A 25,986-nucleotide genomic window follows, 5' to 3' on the forward strand; every position below is an offset into this window, starting at 1 on the left:
GCAAGATAATCAGATAGGAAATAAAGACCTTCCGGCCCTATTCCCATAGGAACTCCAGGTTTGAGCAGGGAGAAGGATGCTCTTTGAAAGGTCAGTCCATCATGCTCCCAGGTGTGGATCCTAAATAAGCCTCTTTCCTTTTGCACCAGCACCTGTCTCACCGGTTTGGCTTTTGTGGCAGCAGCTACCTGATCCTGTGTTTTGGTCACATTGGTCTTGGTTGAGGATGAAGAGAATTTAGGAGGACTAGGAAGTGGTCAGGTCTTCAGGCACAGGCTGAGGACTCCAGCCTGCAGAGGGGTGGGAAAGGCAGGTGGGCTGGTGTTGGGAGGAGCATATGGGCTATAGTCCAGGGATCACAATGTCTAGAGTGAGGGTCAGGGTTGTCAGTGTCCAGCTTTGGTCAGGTAACATTAGCGCTACATGTTTCCCAAAGTGGGTCTGGATCCGGCATTTTCAATTTTCCCTCCAAGCTCCATAGAAACACAAAATGTCAACTTGCCAGTGCCCCAAGGCCTCTGATCCTGAGACTGCAATTGGGAAGAAGTGCCCACAAAGGAGGCATCAAGTGGGTTTGGGGGTTCCTGGTGGAAGAGGATAGAGTGGCATAGTGTCTTTTCAGCTTGCTGAGCCCAAGGGGTTGAGGAAAGAGGTGAGGCTTGGGGACCCAGGGCCTTAGAAGTCTGTGGTAAATGTGGAGCTGAGGCCTCTCCAGATGTAAGAGCTATCTACAAGGTTTTCTTTCTTCTTACCTAAAGGGTCTCTGCAGTGAAATGTGCTCTTGTCCATTAAGCATTCCCATCATTGCACTGTTTCCCCAAAAGAGCTGGTGGGGTACTACAGCAACTGATTCAAAAGCTGTGTATTCAAAGGAACCTGCGCAGATCAGTCCAGTTGCGAAGACGTTTCCCCACCAGGAGCATGAAGCTCATGGTCCTTCCAGCCACCTGAGGAGGCGCTGACAATACCTGGAGAAGCGGAGGACCTGAGCCTTTTGGGTCCCAGTTACCAAAAATATGACATCAGGAAGCCTTTGGGAGGTCTCCCTGTGTTCCATTCATTCTATTGTTTTACCCTCTAGACCAGTGGTTTTCAACCTTCCTAATGCAATTCCTCATGTTGTGGTGACCCCCAACCATAAAATTATTTTCGTTGCTACTTCATAACTATAATTTTGCTACTGTTATGAATTGTAATGTAAATATCTGATATGCAGGATGTATTTAGGCGACCCCTGTGAAAGGGCCCTTCGACCCCCAAAGGGGTCACGACCCACAGGTTGAGAACAGCTGCTCTAGACTCTCATGTCTACTCTGGTCCATTTCCATATCCCTCACTTAGATGAGATTGCCCCTCAAACCACCCACAGTGTGGACTCGGCCTAGAGATTCTCCATTTAGGCAGGTGGTCAGCAAAGTCACTCAGGACTCTTAACTCCTCAATTTTAGCCTTTGGACCTGCTTTTCCTAAGTTCTCTAAACCCAATGCAGCCTCAAGCTCCTTAGCAGGTGGCCCCATTACTCATGAAGCTCTTCTTGTCTCCCAGTCTCTGCTTTGCCCCATGCGCCCATCCCAGTTTCAGACAGACCTCAACACAGACATAGGTCTTACACTGTATTCTGTTTACCAAGACTTTATTTTATTCAATTTCAAAACTGTTTGGTTAGTCAGGCAATCAGATTCAGTAAAATTATGGAGGCAAAAGGCTGATAAAAGTTCCTGCAAAAATATTTTCAATAAGATATATTTTTATTTTGTGATTGTAAATCAATAAATTGGTTTAGTTGTGATTCATCCAGGAAGAAGGCAAGTGGTTGCTCACTCATAATTGATCATTGTTTTCCATGATCACTTATTATTTTTTCTTAAGCCATAGTGGTGCAGATTGGTTCATAAAGATTTTTCTTCCTAAAGAAATAAGTGATATTTTTTCATATGTTTAACAAACTGGGTTTCAGCAACAGCAGCAATCTTTCTCATTACAAATTTAAGAATAGTCTTAACTGCAAACATAGGTATTTGTTTAATGATCTTCATTAACTTGCTATTTCGATATGTTATTAATTTCTCTGGTAAAAATAGCATCATGGTATTCATTACAAATAGACTAGATATATCGACTAGATATTTCATGAGCAGGCCTTGAATGAATGAAATTATCATACCTTTGGAAAATATGATGAGTAGGTACTTCCGTCTCAGCTGTGACTTCAAACCTGGTGCCGCTTGTTCTGTGCTGGGTCTTAATTTATTGAGGTGACTGAAAACAGAGGTCAATGTCATGAGCATAAAAGCAATTGGGTTCTCAGTTCCCCTGGACAGGAGTGGCACTACTCACCCAGCTGAGACACAGCAGGACTGCCAGATTTGGGGAAGGTTGTGATGAACAAAAACAGATCCAGAGACAGAGAAGCGCATCGATCAGATGGTCAAACCTCAGAGGGAAGGTAGGGAAGGGTGGGGTAAGGGGGAGAGATCAACCAAAGGACTTATATGCAAGCATATAGGCCTTACCAATGGACACAGACAACAGGGAAGTGAGGGCATGAGTGGGGGGAGGGGGTAACGTGGGATAAGGACATATATGTAATAACTTAATCAATAAATTTAAAAAAAGATAAATGCAAGGGGCAGGGCTAAGCTTGAGCTGTGATTGTGGAAGCAAAGGGTTTAACATTGTCTAATCTGACAGACAAACCCCAGTGTGCTTGGAGGGAAATTATCCACGTGGTGTGAGAGTTAGATAAGGAGGTAGTTGCACCTCAATACAGTTGAACATGTAATAACATGTGATCCTTCTAATTATCTCTCTCTCTCTCTATATATATATATATATATAATAGAGAAATAGGCTAATTAACCAGGATGCCATAATGCGTGGGCCAGACAGGAGGAGGTTGCAGGTGCAGCATCAGGGATGGGATGGTAGGGGCCTCCACACACCTGCACTGGGGGAGGGTCTGATCAGCAGCGGCTGCAGCTGCTTCAAGGGCCAGAGAGGGAGGCAGGGCCGGACCAAGGGTGGATGGTGCCGTGCGATTTCGAATGGCGCGCTGAGCTCCTAGTAAAACATATACATGTTAATATAAATGTTAATTTTAGACAGTTGAGACTGTCTAAAATTATAAAGATTTTTTTAAGATAAGAAGCTAGTTAGCTGGCATACGAGAGACCTACTCCCAAGTAACTTAATCACTATCTGTAGAAATTGGTGGGCCAATTATGTGAAAATATTTAAAATATAACTCAGAGCCAGATCACTATTTTGTTTTAAATTTTCAAATCAAATGGCCATATTATAATGAATATAAAGTTTTTCTTAAAATTAACAGACAAAAATTATTACATTTCACATATATATCAAAATATAACTATCCATCCATGGAACAATATTGAGAGACTTTTACACACTTAAACTAAAGAAGTACATACGATTTTTATAAATATTAAACTAACAAAGCCCTAGCTGGTTTAGCTCAACAGATAGAGGATCGACTTGCAGATAGAAAGGTTCCAGGTTCGATTCTGATCAAGTGTATGTACCTCCGTTTCAGGAGCCTCCCTGCCCCCGACCTTGGTCAGGGTCGGTGCAAGCGGCTACCAATTGATGTTTTTCTCACATCGATATTTCTCTCTGTCTTTCCCTCTCTCTTCCACTCTCTCTAAAAAATCAATGGAAAAATATTAATGGCTGAAACTTTAAAAAGTACATATATATATATTCATTTAATAGAAACAAGTAAGTATGCACTAAAATATATATTTGAACAACTGCATATATATATATATACATATATATTCCAGAAATATATTTGAATAACACATCAAATGAAATAGATAAAAATAAATCAAGCCCAATGAAAAAAATGTTTAATAGTGATTAATAAGACAAACGGCAAAGATAAAGTAAAAGATAGAAGATAAAGGAATACAACAAAACTAAACATAAAAATTAAGTATGCAAATTTTTTTTAAAAAAGCTTTGTCTGCATGTTTTTCCATTGTGCAATGAAGTAAAGTTGGACAATTTTTCTGTGCAGTGGTTACATATTTTTTAATTACATTTAAGGAAACAAATTTAAAAATTTTATGGCCAAAAAAGGTAAGTTTATATTTAAAAAAAAAAGAAAGAAAGAAAACTTTTGATAAAGAGCAATGAAAGGAACAAGAAAGAGAAGCAAAGATAAAATATGAGAAAACACAATTTAAAATATTAAAATATGGCAAATGAAAATGTGTAATAAAAATTCTTGATGAAGATGGGTAAGACAAACAATAAAGAAAAGCATAAGGTAATATATAAAGAAAAGCAAACAAACAAATCTATATCCTAAAATAAAAGAGAAATATACAAATTAACTGTCCCTCTGCTATGCCCAAGCCACACCCACAAGCCATGCCCACAAGCCAATGAGGAGTGAGTATGCAAATTAACCTGACAAAGATGGCTGGTAATTTGCATGCACAGAGCAGAGTGGGAAAGCCAGCAGTTTGGGGGGACGTGGCTCCCTTGGTCGAGGAAAACCCAGAGTATGAGGAGCACCAGGAATTCTGGGAATAGTAGCTTTGGTGGCAGCCCCAGAACTAGAAGCAGAAGACCAGAGCACGGGGAGCACCAGGAATGCTGGGAATCATAGTTCTGGTGGCAGATGGAGACACTAGAGCAAAGTGAGCCTGGAGCAAGTTACTGTTGCAGTTGAGGATGGAGGGAAAGTAAAGGTGAGAGACATAAGTAAAATCGGAGTGTCTAGGAAAAATTAAAGGGAAGATATCCTAAAACTTCCAGGAAATCTCTACCAATGGAGCAAAGAAAAAAAAAGCCTCTATTATTCTGTGAGCAACAAACCAAACTGGGTTAGGGGTCTCAGACAATTCGCTCATATGATTGCAAAGACAGACAGAAACTCCCAGATTGGAGAGGGCTCACCTGAGGGCTCCCAGATTGGAGAGGGTGCAGGTTGGGCTGAGGAACTCCCCCCCATCCCCCTCCTCAGTGCATGAATCTTTGTGCACTGGGCCCCTAGTATATATATAAAAGCATAAGCAACCAAACAACTGAACGACGGGTTGCGATGATGCGCACTGACCACCAGGGCGCAGATGCTCAACACAAGAGCTGCCCCCTGGTGGTCAGTGTGCTCCCACAGCGGGAGCACTGCTCTGCTGACTGACCCATCCCAGTGGCCCACCAGCCCCGTAGCAGCCACTCACTCTCTCAGTAGTCCTACAGGTCCAATCTCTGGAGAACAGGCCAGGCACCGATGGACCAGCACTGCTGGCATGATCCCGACAACACTGCTGGCTTCCTAGAAGTCTGCCTCAGGCATCGTGGCCACTTCCCCTCCATAGACGCTCCGCTCCACAATGCAGAAACAATATAAAAGCGGCCAGCTGCTAGGTAGCTCCCAACAACCAGCACCAATGTCAGTGGGATGGCTCTGGATCCAGGGCCCGCAAGGGCATCCCACCACCCACCAGGAGGGTCAGTCATGTCCTGGCCGAACCCCACCCCCCTGGGAACCCCACCCATGCATGAATTCATGCACCGGCCACTAGTAAATAAATAAATATACATTACCTCAAATGTAAAAACCAAAAGGAATATTCTTATACAGGTCAATGATAAGACAACAAACAAAACAAAGCACAAGCCTTAGCTGGTTTGGCTCAGTGAATAGAGTGTCAGCCTGTGGACCAAAGGGTCCCAGGTTTGATTCTGGTAAAGGGTATGTACTTGGTTGTAGGCTCCTCCCCAGCCCAGGTCCTGGTCAGGGCTCCTACAGGAGGCAACCAATTGATGTGCTTCTCTCACATTGATGTTTCTGTCTGTCTTTCCCTCTCTCTTCACTCTCTCTAAGAAAACAATAGAAAAATATCCTCGGGCAAGGATTAACAACAACAACAAAAGCACAAGATAAAACACTAAAAAGAACATATGACCAATGAAAAATGATAAAACATAAGACATCCAATACAATAGAGGTAATATGTAAATTGACCATCACGCCCTCATGGCAGCCCTCATGTGGTGAAAGATGGCCACCCCCATGTGGCCACAAGATGGCTGGCAGGGGAGAGCAGTTGTGGGCAATCAGGCCAGCAGGGGAGGGAAGTTATGAGCAACCAGGCTGCAGGGGAGTGCAGTTGAGGGCAACCAGGCCTGTAGGGGAGGGCAGTTGGGGGTGACTGGGCCAGCAGGGGAGGGAAGTTAGGGGTGACTGGGCCAGCAGGGGAGCTGTTAGGCATCGATCAGGCTGGCAGGGGAGTGGTTAGGGGGTGATCAGGCTGGCAGGCAGAAGCAGTTAGGGGCAAGCAGGCAAGTGGTTGGGAGCCAGCAATCCTGATAGTGAGAGGGATGCCCTGTGGGATTGGGCCTAAACTGACAGTCGGACATCCCCTGAGGAGTTCCAGATTGGAGAGGGTGCAGGCTGAGCTGAAGGACATCCCCAGTGCACGAATTTCATGCACCAGGGCTCTAGTCTATACTAATAAAAGGGTAATATGCTAATTAGACTGGATTGACTGGACATCTTCCAGATGTCTGACTTCCTTCTGGACAAAGCCACAGTGACAGGGGCTGAAGCAGAGGCAGTTAGGGGCAATCAGGCTGGCAGGGGAGCAAGCAGTTAGGGCGATCAGGCTGGTGCAAGGGAGCAAACAGTTAGGGGAGAGATCAGGCCAGCACAGGGGAGCAAGAAGTTAGGGGGCAATAAGCCCAGCAGGTAAGACAGTTGGGGGCAATAAGGCTGGCAGAGGAGGGCAGTTGGGGGCAATCAGTTGGGCAGGGGAGGGCTGTTGGGGGTGATCAGGCCATCAGGGGAGTGATTAGGGGGAGATTAGGCAGGCAGGCAGAGGCATTTAGGGGTGATCAGGCATTCAGGCAGGCGAGAGGTTAGGAGCCAGGGGTCCCAGATTGTGACAGGGATCAGGCCTAAACTGGCAGTCAGACATCCCCCAAGGGGTCCCAGATTGGAGAGGGTGCAGGCCAGGCTGAGGAACACCTCCCTCCCATGCACAAATTTTGTGCACCGGGCCTCTAGTAAAAATATAATTAACCACATAAAAAAAGCAAAATTAAAGTTCTTTATAACGATGAGTAACAATAACTAAAGGAGAAAACATCCATTAAAATATAAAGGAACACAATATATCTATTTCTTCTTGCACCAACTTTTGTATGTTTTCCAGAAACATACCAATTTGATCTAGGCTGAGCATATATGGAAGTAGTACTGTCTTCTGTTGTTGTATTAACTTCCCCTGAATCTAACTTTGTTCCGTCCTCTTATATGCATTTTGTTTGTCTGCCACTTCTTTCTTTTTTCTTGTTCCACATTGCTAGAGGTCTGGCAATGTTATTGAGGTATTCAATATGTTACTATTATATGTTTTGTTCTTATCTATTTTTCTCTTTTAACCTTATTACTAAAGTAGTTGCTACATTTATTTTTATCTAGGTTTTTGTTTTTAGTTTCAAATCTGTCTCTTTAGTCAGGCAATCACATTTTAAAAATTATGGTGGCAAAAGGCTAATAAAACATCTCACAGAAATATTTTTAATAAGAGATATTTTATTTTTATTATAAATCAATAGAGTGGGGCCTTGACTTATGAGTTTAATTCGTTCCGTGATGGAGCTCGTAACTCAAATTACTCGTATGTCAAATCAATTTTCACGTTCGCTGCGCCAACTAGCGGTGGGGTATCTGAATCAATAGAGTGGGGCCTTGACTCATGAGTTTAATTCGTTCCGTGATGGAGCTCGTAACTCAAATTACTCGTATGTCAAATCAATTTTCACGTTCGCTGCGCCAACTAGCGGTGGGGTAACCTGAATTTTAGCTCCCAACTCAAAGCAAAAAATTGTCCAAGAGACTACTCGTATCTCGAAAAACTCATTAGTCGGGACACTCGTAAGTCAAGGCCCCACTGTAAATTAGTTTAGTTTTGATTCATGTTGGAAGGTAAGATGGTGTGCACTCAGAGTGATAATCATTTACCATGTGCACTTATCAACTTTTTTGTGAAAAAGAAGACATTTGTGCAGATTGGTTCGTAATAAATCAGTTTGGTTGTGATTCATCCACGAAGACAATACATTGTTCATTCAGAAGTGACAGCTAACAGTGACACTGATGGACAGTGATGGATAGTGACACTGATCACCTATTATTTTTTCTGAAACCACATGAGTGCAGATTGGTTCATGAAGATTCTTCTTCTTAAAGAATGAAGTGATATTTTTCTTAAGTTTATCAAATTGGGCTTCAGTAACAGCAACAATCTTCCTCTTTACAAACGTAAGAATAGTCTCAATTGCCAATTTACGTAGTTGTTTTAAGACCATCATTAACATATTGTCTCCATACGTTATTACTTTCTCGAGTAAAAATAGCATCATCTCCTCCATTACAAATGTACTAGGTATGTTATCTAGATGTTTCACGAGCATAGCTTTAATAAACGAAATTATTGTACCTTTGGAAAACATGATGAATTCGTACTTCAGTCTCAGCTGTGACTTCAAACCTGGTGACACTTGTTCTGTGCCTGGGTGTTGAATTATGGAGATGACTGAAAAAAGACAGACAAATGCCATGAGCATAAAACCAATTAGATACTCACTTTCCCTGGACAGGAGCTGCACTGCTCACCGACCTGGTACAAAGAAGGACTGCCAGATTTCAGTGAAGTTGCTCAAAGATATATGCAAGGGGCAGGGCTAATTCTGAGCTGTTATGACGTGATTTCCCAGTAAGGGCTCTGGAAACAAAGGGTTTAACATTGTGTAATCTCACAGACAAACCCTAATGACTATGGAGGGGAAATACCTGCTTGGTGAGGGAGTTACATAAGAAGGTGGGTGTACTTCAGTGAAGTTGAACATGTAATAACATGTGGTTTTTGTAATTATAAAATATATAGACGTTAATTTTAGACAGTTGAGACTATGAACTATGATAATGATTTTTTTAAGATAAGGAGCTAGTTAGCTGGCATATGAGTGACCCACTGCAAAGTAAGTTATTCACTGTCTGTAGGAATTGGCCGGCCAATCATGTGAAAACATTTAAAATATAACTCAGAGCCAGACCATTACTTTGTTTTAAATTTTCAAATCAAATGTCCATATTATAACAAAAATTAAGTTTTTCTTAAAATTAACAGACAAAAATTATTACATTTAACATATATATCAAAATATAACTGTCCATCCATTGGACAATATTTTTTAAAATTCTTTATTGTTTAAAGTATTACATATGTCTCCTTTTACCCCATTGACCTCTCCCCAGCCATTTCTGCACCCCAGCACATGCCTTCACCCCCCTACTGTCTGTGTCATGGTTATTGTTATATGTATGGATACAAGTCCTTGAAATCTTATCTGCCTGCTCTCCCCACCCTCCCTTGCCTTCCTTCTGAGGTTTGAGGACCTGTTCAATGCTTCCATGTCTCTGAAACTATTTTTTTCATCAGTTTATGTTGTTCATTATATTCCACAAATGTGTGAGATCATGTGATATTTCTCTTTCTCTGACTGGCTTATTTCATTTAGCATAATGATCTCCTGGTCCACCCATGCTGTTGTAAATGGTAAGAGTTCTTTCTTTTTTACAGCAGCATAGTATTCCATTGTGTAGATGTACCACAGCTTTTTAATCCACTCATCCGCTGATGGGCACTTAGGCTATTTCCAAATCTTAGCTATTATAAATTGTGCTGCTATGAACATGGGGGTGCATGTATCCTTTCTGACTGGTGTTTCTGATTTCTTGGGATATATTCCTAGAAGTGGGATTACTGGGTCAAATGGGAGTTCCATTTTAAATTTTTTGAGGAAACTCCATACTGTTTTCCAAAGTGGCTGCACTAGTTTGCATTCCCACCAGCAGTGCAAGAGGGTTCCTTTTTCTCCGCATCCTCTTGATCACTTGTCGTTTGTTGATTTGTTGATGATAGTCATTCTGACAGGTGTGAGATGATACCTCACTGTCGTTTTGATTTGCATCTCTTGTATGATTAGTGACTTTGAGCATGTTTTCATATGTCTCTTGACCTTCTGTATATCCACTTTCAAAAAGTATCTATTTAGGTCCTTTGCTCATTTATTTTATTGGATTGTTTATCTTCCTTTTGTTAAGTTGTATGAGTTCCTATAAATTTTGCAGATTAAGCCCTTATTGGATATGACATTGGCAAAAATGTTCTCCTATGCAGTGGGCTTTCTTATTGTTTTTTTGATGGTTTCTTTTGACGTGCACAAGCTTTTTATTTTAATGTAGTCCCATTTATTTATTTTCTCTTGCCCTAGGAGCTGTATCGGTAAAGATATTGCTATGACATATTTCAGACATTTTGCTACCTGTGGATACTCCTATGGTTTTTATGGGTTTTGAGTTTATTTTTGTGTATGGTGTAAGTTGGTGGTCCAGTTTCATATATTTTTTTACCTGTATCTCTCCAATTTTCCCAACAACATTTATTGAAGAGACTATCTTGACTCCATTGTATGCTTTTGCCTCCTTTGTCAAATATTAATTGAGCATAATGGCTTGGGTTGATGTCAGGATTCTCTGTTCTGTTCCATTGGTCTATATGTCTGTTCTTGTGCCAGAACCAGACAATTTTGAGAACAGTGGCTTTATAATATAGCTTGATAGCTGGTATTGTGATCGCTACAACTTTGTTCTTCTTTTTCAGGATTGCTGCAGCTATTCAGGGTATATTTTTGTTCCATATGAATTTTTGGAGAGTTTGTTCTAGGTTTGTGAAATATGCCAATGGTATTTTAATGGGAATTGCATTGAATCTATAAATTGCTTTGAGTAGTATGGACATTTTAATGATGTTGATTCTACCAATCTATGAGCACGGTATATTCTTCCATTTGTTTATTTCTTCCTCTATCTCTTTTTTTCAACATCCTGTAGTTTTCCGAGTACAGGTCTCTTAATTTCTTAATTACATTTATTCCTAGGTATCTTAATTTTTTGTTGCAATGGTAAATGGGATTGTTTGTTTAGTTTCTCTTTCTGTGAGTTCATTATTGGTGTATAAAAAAGCCATAGATTTCTGGGTATTAATTTTGTAACCTACTACATTGTCAAATTCATTTATCAAGTCTAGTAGTTTTTTTATGGAGTCTTTAGGGTTTTCTATGTACAATATCATGTCATCTGTGAATAATGACAGTTTTACTTCTTTTCCAACATGGATGCCTTTTACTTCTTCTCCTTGTCTGATCGCTATGGCTAGCACTTCCAGTACTATATCAAACAGGAGTGGTGAAAGTGGGCATTCCTGTCTTATTCCTGTTCTTGGGAAAAGGTTTTAGATTTTCCCATTGAGTATGATGCTGGCTGTAGGTTTGTTATATAAGGCATTTATTATGTTTAGGTATGATCCCTCCATTAGCACTTTGCTGGGAGTTTTTATCAAGAAAGAGTATTGGATTTTGTCAAATGCTTTTTCTGCATCAATTAATATCATTATGTGATTATTGTCTCTCAATTTGTTTATGTCAGGGTCCTCAAACTTTTTAAGCAGGAGCCAGTTCACTGTCCCTCAGACCGATGGAGGGCTGGACTATAGTTTAAAAAAAAAACTATGAACAAATTCCTATGCACACTGCACATATCTTATTTTGAAGTAAAAAAACAAAATGGGAACAAATACAATATTTGTATATGCATGTGGCCCGCGGGCCGTAGTTTGAGGACCTCTGGTTTATGTAATGTATAACATTTATTGGTTTGCAGGTATTGTACCCATATTGCATCCCTGGAATAATTCCCATTTGGTCATGGTGTATGATCTTTCTAATGTAATGTTGGATCTGATTTGCTATAATTTTGTTGAGGGTTTTAGCATCTATGTTCATCATTGGCTTGTAATTCTCTTTCTTTGTAATGTCTTTATCTGGTTTTGGAATTGGGGTAATGCTGGATTCATAGAAAGAGCTTGAAAGTGTGCCTTTCTCATGAATTTTTTTTTAATAGTCTGAGGAGGATAGGTTTTAGTTTTTCTTTGAATATTTGGTAAAACTCACCTGTGAAGCCCTCTGGACCAGGGGTTTTGTTCACTGGAAGTTTTTTTGATTACTGCTTCAATTTCATTGGTAGTTATCAGCCTATTCAGGTTTTTTTATTCTTCCTGATTGAGTTTTGGAAGGTTGTATTTTTCTAGGAATATGTCCATTTCATTTAGGTTGTCCAGTTTGTTGGAGTAGAGTTGTTTGTAGTTTTGGTTTTTTTGTGTGTGTTTTTTTTACAATCCTTTGTATGTCTGTGGGTCCAGTTATTATTTTACCTCTTTCATTTCTGATTTTGTGTATTTGGGTCTTCTTTCTTTGTTTCTTGGTGAACCTGACTACAGGTTAATCAATCCTGTTTATCCTTTCAAAGAACTGGCTCTTGGTTTTATTGATTTTTTGTATTATTTTGTTTTATTTTGTTTTTGTCTCTATGTCATTTATTTCAGCTCTGATCTGTAAAATTTCCTTCCTTATACTCATTCTAGGCTTTTCTTGTTGCTCTCTTTCTAGTTCTTTAAGTTGTAGGGTTAGATAACTTATTGACAGTTTTTCTTGTGTTTTTTTTTTTTTTGAGGTAGACCTGTAGTGCTATGAACTTCCCTCTCAGGACTGCTTGCACTATGTCCCATAGATTTTAGATTGTTGTTTTTTCCTTGTCATTTGTTTCCAGGATGCTTATTATTTCTTCTTTGATCTCTTTGGTAACCCAATCATTGTTTAATAGCATGCTATTTAGCCTCCATATTTTTTTTCTTGTTTTCATTGTAGCTGATTTCTAATTTTATGCCATTGTGATCTGAGAAAATGCTTGATATGATGCCTATATTCTTAAATTTGAAGAGACTTAGCCTGTGTCCTAATATGTGGTCTATCTTTTGAAAATATCCCATGTGCACTCGAGAAGAATGTATATTTCATTACTTTGGGATTGAGGGGGAATATAAGATAATTGGCGGGGCCTAGCAATTTGAATTTGTGCCAATAACCAGTATTCTGATGCACATTCTTGTTAGCCTATAATAAAGTCACTGCCCCTTCCTTAGGCAATAATCAGTTTTCCTAAATACTCTCATTTAAAAGGGCCATAAACCTAGAATTTAACAGTTTAGCCAGAAGGGAGGTCACTGGCACCACCCAGGCCAGGCCTGTAAATGTAATCTTACTTCCCCATTGTAACTGACTTAGGTAAGGCTGTGAAAGAATGCCACAAAAGCCCGGAAGTTAGGAAACAAAGAAACTAAGGGGATAAAAGGAAAGCTTCCTCCATATTCATCACTCGGGCTTTGGAGAATGACTGCCCTGAGTCACTGTGCTAGTACATCTTCAAATAAAGGGTTTTTCCTGAATCTTCTGAGTACCCATTGTGTATTTTCTGGTCATCTGGTAAATTCTGCAACAGGGTGAAATGTTCTGAATATGTCAATTAATCCCACCTGATCTAGTGAGTCATTTAGGATTGTTGTTTCTTTTTTGATTTTTTGTCTAGAAGATTTATCCAGTGATGTCAATGGGGTATTAAATTCCCCTACTATGATTGTATTGCTGTTGATCTCTCCCTTGATATCTTCCAGAAGTTTTTTTTTTTTTTATGTATTTGGGTGCTCCTGTATTGGGTGCATATATGTTTACCAGAGTTATATCCTCTTGTTTATTGATCCCTTTAGTATTATGACATGGCCTTCCTTATTTCTTTTTATGGCCTTCACTTTGAGGTCCACTTTGTCAGCTATAAATATTGCTACTCCAGCTTTTTTACATTTCTCTTTGCCTGAAATTATTTTTTTCATCCCTTCACTTTCAGTCTGTGTGAGTCCTTTGTTGTGAGGTGGGTCTCTTGTGGATAGCATATATATATATATATATATATATATATATATATATATATATATATATATATATATATATATATATATATATTTATATATAATGTTTTCTTATCCATTCAGCTACCCTGTCTTTTGATTGGGACATTTAATCCATACATATTTCAGGTTATTATTTATAGGTACTTGTTTGTTGCCATTTTTATTTTTTATGCCTATGTTCCTTCTTCCCTCTCTATTTTTTTTTTATTTTTACAACAATATCTTTAGAATTTCTTGCATTGCTGGCTTGGTGATAGTAAATTGCCAGGAGCCAGTCCATCCTTGCTGTTTCAAGGGACCTGGCATATATGGCATACGGTTCTTAATATGTTTGCTCACCTTTTTGGCACTGTGTTTTAACCAAGGTCACCTCTCCGAGAAAGGCTGAATCCCCAGGTAGGGATTTTCCCCTGAAGTTAGGGAGGGAATAAAACCCCTCAACTAAGTGCCAGGCGGGTAATTAATCCCTTTAACTACGAACAATCATGCTTAAACTACATAATCTTTTCTCCCTGGAATGGAGATAAGAAACGCCCTAACCTTTGTAATAGAGATTGATAGGATTGAATCAACTGGTATAAATACAGTTGTAACAAGACAGAAACACTCAGAACTCAGAACACAGAACTAAGGACACAGAACTCAGAAGACAGGACCAAGAGAGACAGAGCCTAGGCCCAGAACCTACACAGAGCATTCTCTAGAGACAGAAGAACTTCGCTGGAGAGAGCATGCCGGAGGATCCTGGAGAGGGACTGGCCTCGGAGCCTAGAGACAGAGCCTAGCGGGAGAACATGGCAAGGGATCCTGGACTGAACCTGACTACAGAGATTGGCAGGAGAACCTGACTGGAACCTGGACACTGAACCTGACTGGAGAGCCTGGTGACTGAACCTGGCTGGAGAACCTAGCGAGGGAACATGGCTACAGAACCTCGCTGGAGATCTGAAGCAGAACCTCTCTGGAGATCCGGGCTAGAGATCCTGGCTGGGTTGCTGATCAACTGAACGCTGTCTTCGAGACCATTCCTTCTTCGCCGACTCCGTCCACACCTTTGGGGACCCCTGGACCCGCTGGGGTTGGACCCCGGCAGTAAATTCCCTTACCCTTTTTTTGTCTGCAAAGCTCCTGATTTCACCTTCTATTTTGATTGATAGCTTTTCTGGATAGAGTATTCATGGATTCAGTCCCTTGCTTTGCATCACTTTCTACACTTCATTCCATTCCCTTCTGGCCTGATGTGTTTCTGTTGAGAAATCAGTTAATAGTGTAATGGGAGATCCCTTATAGGTAATTTTCTGTCTCTGTTGCAGCCCTTAAGGTTCTTTGTCATTAACGTTTGCCACTGTAATTATGACGTGTCTTGGTGTGGATCCTTTTGGGTTCATCTTTTTGGGAGTCTCTGTGCTTGTGTGACTTTTTTCTTCTCCAAGTCAGGGTAGTTTTCTGTCATTATTTCTTCAAATAGGTTTTCTATTCCTTGCAACTGTTCTTCACCTTCTGGCACCCCTATTATGTGTATGTTGCTTTGTTTCATGTTGTCCCAAAGCTCCCTTAGACTCTCCTGATTTTCAATTTTTATGTTCCAATTGTTATTCAGTTTGGGTATTTTTTCTAACTTGTCTTGTAACTCACTGATTCGGTCCTCCAATTCTTCTAATCTACTGTTGAAACCACCCATTTAGTTTTTATTACATCTATATCATTCTTGATTTCCTCTTGATTCTTAAATATGTTGTTGATTTTCTCACCCAGCTGATTTAGGAACTTTATGACCCTTACTCTGAATTCTTTCACTGAATTATTGCTTGCCTGCATTTATTTAGTCCCTTTCCTGGTGATTCCTCCTTTTCTTTCCTTGGGGGTTGTTTCTTTGTCTCCCCATTTTTTCTGTCTTTTTCTGTCCCTAGGCACCCTGCTTGGGGTTTGAGAGGTTGAGGACCCTATCAGGACAATGGTCCAGAAATTATTTGCCTAGAGACTGGGTTTGCCTTGAGCCTCACACCTTTATTGTCTCTGCTCTGAGTTGTATCCCCTTCTCCCACAGATCTGTTTCCTTGGTGGTCCATTTCAGATGCTCAGGGTGGTGGGTGTGGGCGCAAAGTTCTTCTGGTATGCGACTCCCTATGAGCACCCAGAGCCCTCTGGCATGCAATTCACTGTGCAGCCCTGGAAGCTGTGATAGTGTAGTGCCCTCTGTCCCTCTGGCAGCACCCTTACAGCATGGTCCTGTGACCCCAGTTAAACACACCAGATTGCTCTGGGTTGCCCCAACAGTGCTCTCCTGTGGCCCAGAGTGGGGTGCGTGCTGGGTTGTTCCAGGTCACCCCAGCAGGACTGTCCCTGGGGCTGGGATAGACCAGAAGCCAGTTGCTCTGGGTCATACAGTCCACACTCTCCTGTGTCCAAAGTTTGGTGCCCCAGAACAGGTTCCAGGGCTCAGGGTGGAGTGGGTGCCAGCTGGCTTTGGGTCAGACTGGCAGCATAGTTCTGGGGCCTGGGGCTTGGGCAGGGCACAAGGGTCACCCTGGCTTGCACTCACTGCAGGGTCCTGGAGCCGGGATCCTGGGACCATGGGTCCAGGCGGGCTTGTGAGGAGGCCTGGTGCAGCAGTTCACTCAGCAAGTGCTCACTGCAGACATCTGGGAGCCTGCTGAGAGGTACTGTGCCACTCACTGCCAGGGCATGGTGGTGGTTCCACACAGATTATGGCTGGAAAGCAGCATTCTCTATGCATCCTCTACCCTCCTTATTGAAAATTGTCTCCTCAGCTGTCTCTAATTTGTTCATTTCAGGTGGATGTTCTCTGATTTCATTGCTTTTCCAGCCTTGCCTCAGGCGGAGGTGCACTATACTTCTGCCTATTCAGCTGCTATTTTGAAAAAGAAAAACATGGGACAATATTGAGACTCTTTTACACATTTAAACTAAACAAAGCAGATATGATTTTGATAAATATTAAACTAACAGAGCCCCAGCTGGTTTGGCTCAGTGGATAGATCATCAGCCTGTGGGCCAGCAGGTCCCAAGTTTGATTCCAGGCAAGGGCACATACTTCAGTTGCAGGATCCTCCTTGGCCCTGGCCCTGGTCAGAGCTCATGCAGGAGGCAACCAATCAATGTGTTTCTCTCACATCAATATTTCTCTCTGTCCTTCCCTCTCTCTTTCACTTTCTCTAAGAAATCAATGGAAAAATATCCTCAGGTGAGGATTATAATATTTATATTAACAGACAGAAACAAGTAAATATTCATTGAAGAGTATATATTTGAACAACTGAATATATATTTGAGTAACACATGTCAAATGAAATAGATAAAAATAAAATACGCCCAATGAAAAAAATGAAATAAAAATGTTTAATAGGGATTAATAAGACAAATGACAGAGAGAAAGTAAAAGATAAAATATAAAGAAACACAACAAAACTGAATATAAAAATTAAGTATGCCCAATAAGAAAAACAAAAAAGAGCTTTTCCTAAGTGCTTCTCCATTGTGCAATGATGTGAAGTTTGACAATTTTTTTGTGCAGTGGTTAAATATTGTTTATTTTTAATTACTTGTTAAAGCAACAAATTTAAATGTTTGTGCGGCCAAAAAAAGTAAGTTTATGTTAAAAATAAAGAAAACTTTTGATAAAGAGCAATTAAAGGAACAAGAAAGAGAAGCAGAACATAAAATATAAGGAAACACAATTTTAAAAAATTAAAATATGGCAAATGAAAATGTTTAATAAAAATTCTTGATGAAGGTGGGTAAAACAAATGAAAAAGACAAGCATAAGGTAAAATATAAAGGAAATGAATGAATGAATGAATAAATAAACAAACAAACAAATATTAATTACATCAATGAAGAAAACTGAAAGTAACATTCTTGTAAAGATCAATAAGACAACAAACAAAAGAAAGCACAAGATAAAACACTAGAAAAAAACATATGCCCAGCCCTAACTGGTTTGGCTCAGTGGATAGAGCGTCAGCCTGTGGACTGAAGGGTTCCAGGTTTGATTCTGGTCAAGATCATGTACCTTGGTTGCAGGCACATCCCCAGTAGGGGGCATGCAGGAGGCAGCTGATCGATGTTTCTCTCTCATTGATGTTTCTAACTCTCTATTCCTCTCCCTTCCTCTCTGTAAAAAAAAAAAAATCAATAAAATACATATATTTTTAAAAATATCACCATATCCAGTTTCTATTTTTTTAAAAAAAACATATGCCCAATGAAAAAAAACAAAATGAAAATTTTAGATAAAGAGGGATATGACAAATGACAGAGAGCATAAGAAAGAAAGTATAGGAACTTGAGATGCAAAACTAAAAGATGCCAAATAAAAAATCCAAAATTAAAGTTTTTGATAAAGATAAGTAACAACAACTAAAGGAGAAAGCATCTGATAAAATCTAAAGGAACACAATATATCTATTTCGTCTTGCACCAACTTTTATATATTTTCCAGAACATACCAATTTGGTCTAGGCTGATCAGATATGTAAGTAGTACTATCTTCTGTTGATCTATTAACTTCCCCTGAATCTAACTTTGTTCCCTCCTCTTATATGCATTTTGTTTGTCTGCCACTTCTTTCTTGTTCCATATTGCTAGAGGTACAGCAATGTTAATCAGGTATGCAATATGTTATTATTATACTAGAGGACTGGTGCACACAATTCGTGCATGGGTAGGGTCCCTAGGCCTGGCCAGCAACCAGGGCCGATCTGTGGGCAACCAGCGGGGTGATTGGGGGGCCCCTGCTGGCACACACCTTGGCTGGCCTGGAGCCACCCTCTCACTGGCCCCACCCCCTGATGCCATCAGTCAGGGCCTGTAAGCTGGGGGCAGCTCCTGTGTTGAGCGTCTGCCCACTGGTGATCAGTACCTGTCATAGTGGCCTGTCGTTCCACCGTTCAGTCAATTTGCATATTAAGCTTTTATTATATAGGGTGCTTTGGTCTTATAGATTTCTTTCCTTTAACCTTATTGCTAAAGGAGTTGCTACATTTATTTTTTCCTAGGTTTTTTATTTGATGTGGCTCAATAGTCTTTGTTTTCTGGTCATTACATTTACAATTTTATATCAAGCTATAAATATACTTTAGCACTGTCTTTCAAATATAAGTGTACTGCAGGCCCAGTGCACAACATTTGTGCACTGGGGGGCAGGGGTCCCTCAGCCCGGCTGGCACCCTCTCGCATTCCAGGACCCCTTAGGGGATGTCCGCCTGCCAGCTTAGACCCGCTCCCAGGAACGGGCTCAAGCTAGCAGTCAGACATCACCCAAGTGGTCCTTAGCACTGCTGCGGAGAGGCACCTGCCACTGCTGCTGCTCTCACCAACCATGAGCTTGGCTTCTGGCTGAGCAGTGCTCCCCCAGTGGGAGCACACTGACCACCAGGGGGTAGCTCCTGCATTGAGCATCTGCCCCCTGGTGGTCAGTGCTCATCTTAGCAACAGGCCATTCCACCATTCAGTTAATTTGCATATTAGGGTTTTATTATATAGGATACTTTTTTCATTGCCAACTTTATGTATAATTTCCTTTATGTCACTCTCTTTAACAAATGGTTAGCAATTTCATGTTATAAAGTTATAAAAATCAATTTCATGTTAGAGGCATTCTTTCACAATTGTCTGTATATGGTCAAGAAAAAATATAAATAAAAACATGTTAAAACAAACGACATAAAAATAAAATATGCCAAATGAAAAATCAAAAATGAAGGTTTTCAATAAAGATGAGTAAGAAAAACTAACAGGAGGAAACATCCAATCAAATATAAAGGAACACAGTAAAATAAAATACATAAAATTGAAATATGTTAAATGAGCTCTCACCAGCTTGGCTCAGTAGATAGAGCATCAGCCAGTATACCTAAGAGTCCCAGGTTTGATTCCAGTCAAGGGCACGAACCTTGGTTGCAGGCTCCTCCCCAGCCCAGGCTCTGGTCAGGGCTCATGCAAGAGGCAACTAATCAATGTGTTTCTCTCACATCAATGTTTCTCTCTGTTTTTCCCTCTCTCTTCCACTCTCCATAAAAATCAATGGAAAAATATCCTCTGGTTAGGATTAACAAAAAATAAAATAATAAATTTTAAAATTTTTTTAATTTAAAAAATAAAATATGCTAAATGATAAACCAAAATGAAATTAATGATAAAGATGAGTAACCAAAACAATAAAGAGAAAGTGTAAGATAAAATATAAAGGAACATGATAAATTCAAAGTATATAGATATACAATAAGCAGAATTTAAAAATGAAATGAAAAATTTTAATATGAAAGATAAGACTGATGACAAAAAGAAAGCATAAGATAAAACATAAAGAAACATGATAATATATATACATATATATACATATATATGAACAAACAAGTAAAAATAATAGAGATAACTATTAAGGCAACTTTTAAAAAGGGTAATCAACACTAATAAAAGAGAAAAATGGTAATTGGCGTACGACGATACCCTTTTCATTGGCTAATCAGGGCTATATGCAAATTAACTGCCAACTAAGATTGGCAGTTAACTGCCAACAAGATGGCGGTTAATTTGCATATGTAGGCACAATGCAGGGAGGCGAAAGGGAAAGCAGGAAGAAGCCCCCTGCCACTGACAGTGATCGGAAACCTAGGGGGGAGCTAAGAGCTGGGGGGCAGGGCAAAGGTGGCCCTGGGGCCGCCTTTGCCCTGCCCCCCAGCCATGATCAGAGAATCAGGCGCCTTTGCCGCCCTGGCCAGTGATAGCAGGAAGTAGGGGTGGAGCCAGCGATGGGAGCTGGGCACGGTCGAAGCTGGCAGTCCCGGGAGCTAGAGGTCCTTTGCCTGGGCCTAAAGCGGAGCCCACGATCCCGGGGCCGTTGCAGCTGCGGGTCCCTGCTGCCCGAGCCGGATGCCTAGGCCAGAGGCGTTAGGCCTGGGCAGGGGCGGAGCCTGCAACCACGGGAGCTGGGGGTCCCCTGCCCAGGCCTGACACCTCTGCCGGAGGCCTCAGGCCTGGTCAAGGGGCCGATCCGGTGATTGGTGATCGGAGGGTGATGAGGGTCAACTCCTCTGGCCGAGGCATCAGGCCTGGGCGGGGGGCTGAGCTGGGGATTGGGGGAATATGATAGTCCCCTTTCTCAGGCCTGAAGCCTGGGTCAGAGCCATCAGGCTTGGGCGGGGGGTGAAGCCGGGGACTGGGGGGATATGATGGTCCCCTTGCCCAGGCCTGAAGCCTGGGTCAGAGGCGTCAGGCTTGGGCGGGGGGTGGAGCAAGCGATCAGAGGGAGATGGGGGTCCCCTGCCCAGGAATGATTCCTGGGCCAGAGCCAGTGATCGGGGGGAGATGGGAGTCCCCTGTCCAAGCCTGACACCTCTGGCAGAGGCGTCAGGCCTGGGCAAGGGGTCGATCAGGTGATCGGAGGGTAATGGGGGTCTATGCCTCTGGCTGAAGCATCAGGCCTGGGCAAGGTGCAGAGCCAGCAATCGGAGGGGCTGGGGGCAGAATCAGTGATGGGGGGAAATGAGGGTCCCCTGCCCAGGCCTGACGCCTCTGTCAGAGGCGTCAGGCCTGGGCAAGAGGCCGATCCTGCTATTGGAGGGTGATGGGGGTCAACGCCTGAGGGCACCCAGTATGTGAGAGGGGGCAGGCTGGGCTGAGGGACACTCCCCCCCCACACACCCAGTGCACAAATTTCGTGCACTGGGCCCCTAGTATAAGATATAAAACACTATAATATAAATAAAGGGTGTCCCAAAATTCACTCAAGAAGTAATTTTGATAGAAAACACAGGTTTATAATTTAAAATTGTAAATTGTTTATTGATTTATAAAGTATATAGTATAGGGTTATGTATGCAATAGCATATCGGGTGAATGGCTCCATGGCTTTGCTGGCACATACGCAAAGCCGTGGTCTTCATTGGTCTTCATTGTCCCTGCTCCTGGGCCATAATTGGTACTTGGTAATGCTTATCAAATTGAAGGGATTGAAATCAAAGAGCAACAGTTATTAGAATCTGATTCAATAAACCAAGTAAAATTAGGCTTTTATTTTTTTTTGTTATTGTTGTTGTTAATGCTCACACAAAATTCAAATCTTGTGTGAATTTTGGGACACCCTTTATATAAAATAAACTACAATAAAAATTATATTTATACAGGGATGAGTAACAGAAATGGTCAGAGAAATCCCTTTAGTGTTCACAGAAGATGATCTATACGAACCATTGAGAGCTTAGAGAATCCACATAAAATTCAGATTTCAGTGATACAAATATGTATGGGGTCAGCTTTCACCATTTTCTAAGATAAACCTCAAAAGGTGACATTAACAAGAACTAGAAAAATAAAACATGTATCACAGTTACTGATGAATTTTAAATGATTGTTTTCCTTTAAAAAAAACACTTTCCAGTGCATTATTTACATTTTACAATGATGTAAAAGTGCCCTTCTGGCAATAGGTTACCTACAATTTTGAGACCTGGTAGGAATTATTACCCTTTGTCCCCCCCCCTTAAACCTTAAATACAAAACTAGGGGTGCTCCCCACCCTCACCCAGATCCCACCGCCTAAGAACAGCAGCAAGTCAGCTGAGTCTTGCACTCCCCTGCTCCACAAGATAGAGGGGCACCTGCATGCTGTCCGTGCGCGGGTGCTGATTGGTGGGCCAGACTGCGCTCCTTGTGGCTCTGTCTATCCTGACCATCAGGCCGTGTCCCTGGAGAACCAGAAGCTCCTGAAGCCCAGCCCCTTCTGGAAGGGATCAACGTGCGCCAGATCTCATGGCAGCTCCTGGGCGTGCGGGACACCACGAGCCTTGGGTTCGGTGGGTCTTGCAACCACCCGCCGTGATGCTGCTGAACTGGGCCTGCCGGTCCCCTCAGGTGGGGGTCACTAAGACTTGGAGACACTTTCCCACGATGGGACCAGATTCCGTCACCTGGGTCTTTTCTCCGATGCTGGGGTCAGAGCATGTTCCTGTAGTCCAGGGCCTGGTGTCAGCAGGGGAGGAGGGCAGCAAGTGCCCACAGCTGTCCCTAACTTTATCCTCGTACAGTTAGGAGGGAGGACAGGGCTCTCCTAACAGCGAGGGGTCTTGGGACAGCATGGAGGTAACATCTGGGTTCCATCTTGACTGAAAGAAGTCCATCTCCGAGGCCTGACGTGACTCCTTGCTTTCAGTCAAATTCCGGAGTTGAAGTTAACCGAACCACATCCTTAAAGGAAAGAATGTAGGATGATAACATCCTTTCTTGACATCCTGTTCCACAAAATAGTTTGTTTTTTGTTTTTTTGTCAATTAAATGGTAGCTAGAATGTTTGCACAAGCATTATTCTACAGGCTGTCTGGGTGGTCCACTGACCATGGGAAAACCCTGGACTACCCCGGGACCAGCCGCCACCAGATGAGGATCATGGTACAGCTGACCTCATCCTCATGCCCAAGACTTGCACCCACCTCAAGGCCCCCATATAAGCCACCCACAGGAACCCCTTGGGGAGATCCACTTCTCTTTTCTGGCTGATTCTCTTTTAAATAAACTCTATATACTTGATCTTGTACTGACTTCAGCGCTCAAAGACCTGGAATTCAAGGTCCTGTAACATCCTGATCCCCATTCATTTCCCAAATATCACAGCCCTCCCCATCCCATCTTGTGAGTGATGTCTCATCTCCCCGGGGCATGGGCAGTAGCCTGTGTCCTTCCTCTTCTCACAGAGCACTGACCTGGCAGAAATGTCAGGTGGAGTTACTACCATGGGAAAAGGGAACCCACCTTGACCTCAAAGGAATCAGGGGATGACTCCCATCACTAAGGTCCCTGGTCTGTGGGAACCTGCCTGTGGTCCCTAAAGACATCTCACCAGTCCATGGTGTCCTGGGGAGCTAGGGGGACTTCCCATGCAGGATGGGATAAGAGAACCCAAGATTGGGTTTGCTTCCACCTCAGAGGGGCTTGTCCCACGGAGGCCTCCCCTCCCATAATAGAGGAATCCATGTGGATGCCTGGCTAAGTCTCCACATAGAGCTACTCCAGCTCCTGGGCCCCGTGGGGAGGCCTAGAGCAGATGACAGACAGGAACACAGATGACTTGGAAGCAACACCCCAATGCTGTGATGGGGACGCACAAGGCAGTCTCAGGATCAGCCTCTAGGCCAACACTCTCTCCTGTAAGCCTCACAAGACCCCTCACCAGGCCCTTCTTTTGAAACTTCTGGGGTAAAGAGTTCCTCCTAAGACAACACATCCCCCCCGGGGGGTGCAGTTCTCCTGACACTGGGTCAGGATTCCTCTGGACAACGCCTGTCCTCTCACTGAGCTCACCCTGGCCTGGATTTAGGTTGGGCAGCCAAGGACCCACAGTAACCAGGACCCAGGGTGACTGGCCACTCAGCCTGGCAGAGCCTATTTCTGTCCAGGGAGGCTCAAGGTCAGCTCACAGCATCTTGAGTCTGCCCAGATGCAGACCCTGACACTAGCTGCAGGTCTCCTCCATGCCCTACAGTTGGAGGCATAGAGACACACAGTCAGCACACAGGAAATTCACACATGCACCTGGCTTTGGCTAAGGACATGCAGAAGGAGCCTGATTTCCATCCCCTGCTCCAACAGGCCTCTGGGCTCCTCCCTAGTACCCAGCACCTTCGCTCTCAGGGGTCTCAGTGCTGCTCCCCCACCCTATGCCTAGCACCACCCATGGGGAAGGCAGGGTGACCACAGGAAAGTCCCCCAGGCAGAGGAGGGACAGAGGCTGCTCTGACCATCAGGGAGCACGTGGACAGGCTCTGAGCCACAGCTCAACCAACAGGCACAGAGAGGGAAGGTCTCCTTGAAACCTTGAGTCTGAGGACCAGGGAGCCCATAGCCATCTGACCACCAAGCACAGTCCTCACTAGAGAGGACACACAGGACACCTACACCTTCACCCCGGGAACTTCAGGTCCTTCTGAGACACCTGGTCCTGGTCTCTGCGCAGGAAGCAAGGGCCAGGTGGGTGACAGCTGGAGATAGAGTGGGGGTCCCCTCCCCGTCATCATTCAGCTGACCCTTTTATCACCCCAGAGTCATCTCTGTGGCCTTCCAGCTAGGAGGAAATCCAACCTTCCCCGCACATTTGAGAACACAGGGAAGAGCTGGTGCCCAGCTGGGTTTCTGTGTCACAAACAGAATTCCCAGATTTGTGGACCCCCGGGGCTCTCTGTGTGGTGCTGACAGCAGAGGCCAAGGCTGTGTGCAAAGTCTCAGGTCCACCGCACACCTGCCCAGTCGAAATCTGCATTTGAACAGGATCTGGAGACCTCCTCTGTGCACAGGAGAGGGGGAGCGGCTGCCCTACCCACACAGCATGGGTCTCAGCCTAGTGGGCATCCACCTTAGCTGGGCAGCTGCTGAAGCAGCATTTCTATGGTGTCACCTGGGCATCTCAATCTTTAACAAGTTCCACAGGTGATTCTCATGCATGATGGGAGATGACATTCCTGTGACAAGAGTTCCTGATGCAGCCCCCAAGCTCCTGCTCTGAAGGGAAAAGTCCCAAGTAATGAGAGGGTCCTGGGGGATGCCTGGGACAATAACACCCCAACACCCCAGGCTTGTGCTCATCCTAACAGAGCATGTGTCTGTGTCTAGGTGTGGTGGACAATCACACTGGAGCTTCAGCAGTTCCCAGGAAACAGAAATGTAGATGGAAGGAAAAGGGAAGGAGGGACGAGGGAACTCAAGAATGAGAGGGAAGGGAGAAGGAAGATCCTAGAGAGAGACAACGCCCCCCTCCCACATGACTAGGAAGAATTCCTGCCCTGGAGAAGGAAGATCCTAGAGAGAGACAATGCCCCCCTCCCACATGACTGGGAAGAATTCCTGCCCTGGGAGAAGGTTCAATGCACTGGAAGAAAGGACAGCAGATCCCACAAGACCAGGACAGAGGTGCCAGTGAGCTTTCCTGGGCCAAAGCATTTCTCACAGAGGGAGGGACAGAACAGACAGCAGACACCATGAAGTCCCCCTCAGCCCCTGCTCACAGAGGGGCTCCTGCTGGCCAGTAAGGAGGGGACCATCCCTGGGGGTGAACAGGAGGAAGGTAGATAGAGA

General features: G+C 43.1%; 1 protein-coding gene and 1 long non-coding RNA gene across 3 annotated transcripts in view; one reads left to right on the forward strand and one right to left on the reverse strand.

The window, feature by feature from the left end:
* Positions 1 to 25,986, forward strand: part of LOC132216804 (carcinoembryonic antigen-related cell adhesion molecule 21-like) — a 131,114-nt gene that overhangs the window by 103,701 nt on the left and 1,427 nt on the right. The window lies entirely within an intron of this gene.
* LOC132216809 (uncharacterized) lies at positions 1,671 to 8,638 on the reverse strand. 2 transcript variants are annotated; one of them, XR_009448802.1, is made up of 3 exons: positions 8,479 to 8,638; positions 2,166 to 2,435; positions 1,671 to 1,908 (listed from the first exon to the last, which is right to left on the reverse strand). It is a non-coding gene; the product is annotated as an uncharacterized LOC132216809 (long non-coding RNA). The 2 variants fall into 2 exon arrangements; XR_009448803.1 differs by lacking the exon at positions 8,479 to 8,638 and adding an exon at positions 5,212 to 5,543.

This window comes from Myotis daubentonii, chromosome 15 (assembly GCF_963259705.1).
Source record: "Myotis daubentonii chromosome 15, mMyoDau2.1, whole genome shotgun sequence".
Lineage (NCBI taxonomy): Eukaryota > Metazoa > Chordata > Mammalia > Chiroptera > Vespertilionidae > Myotis > Myotis daubentonii.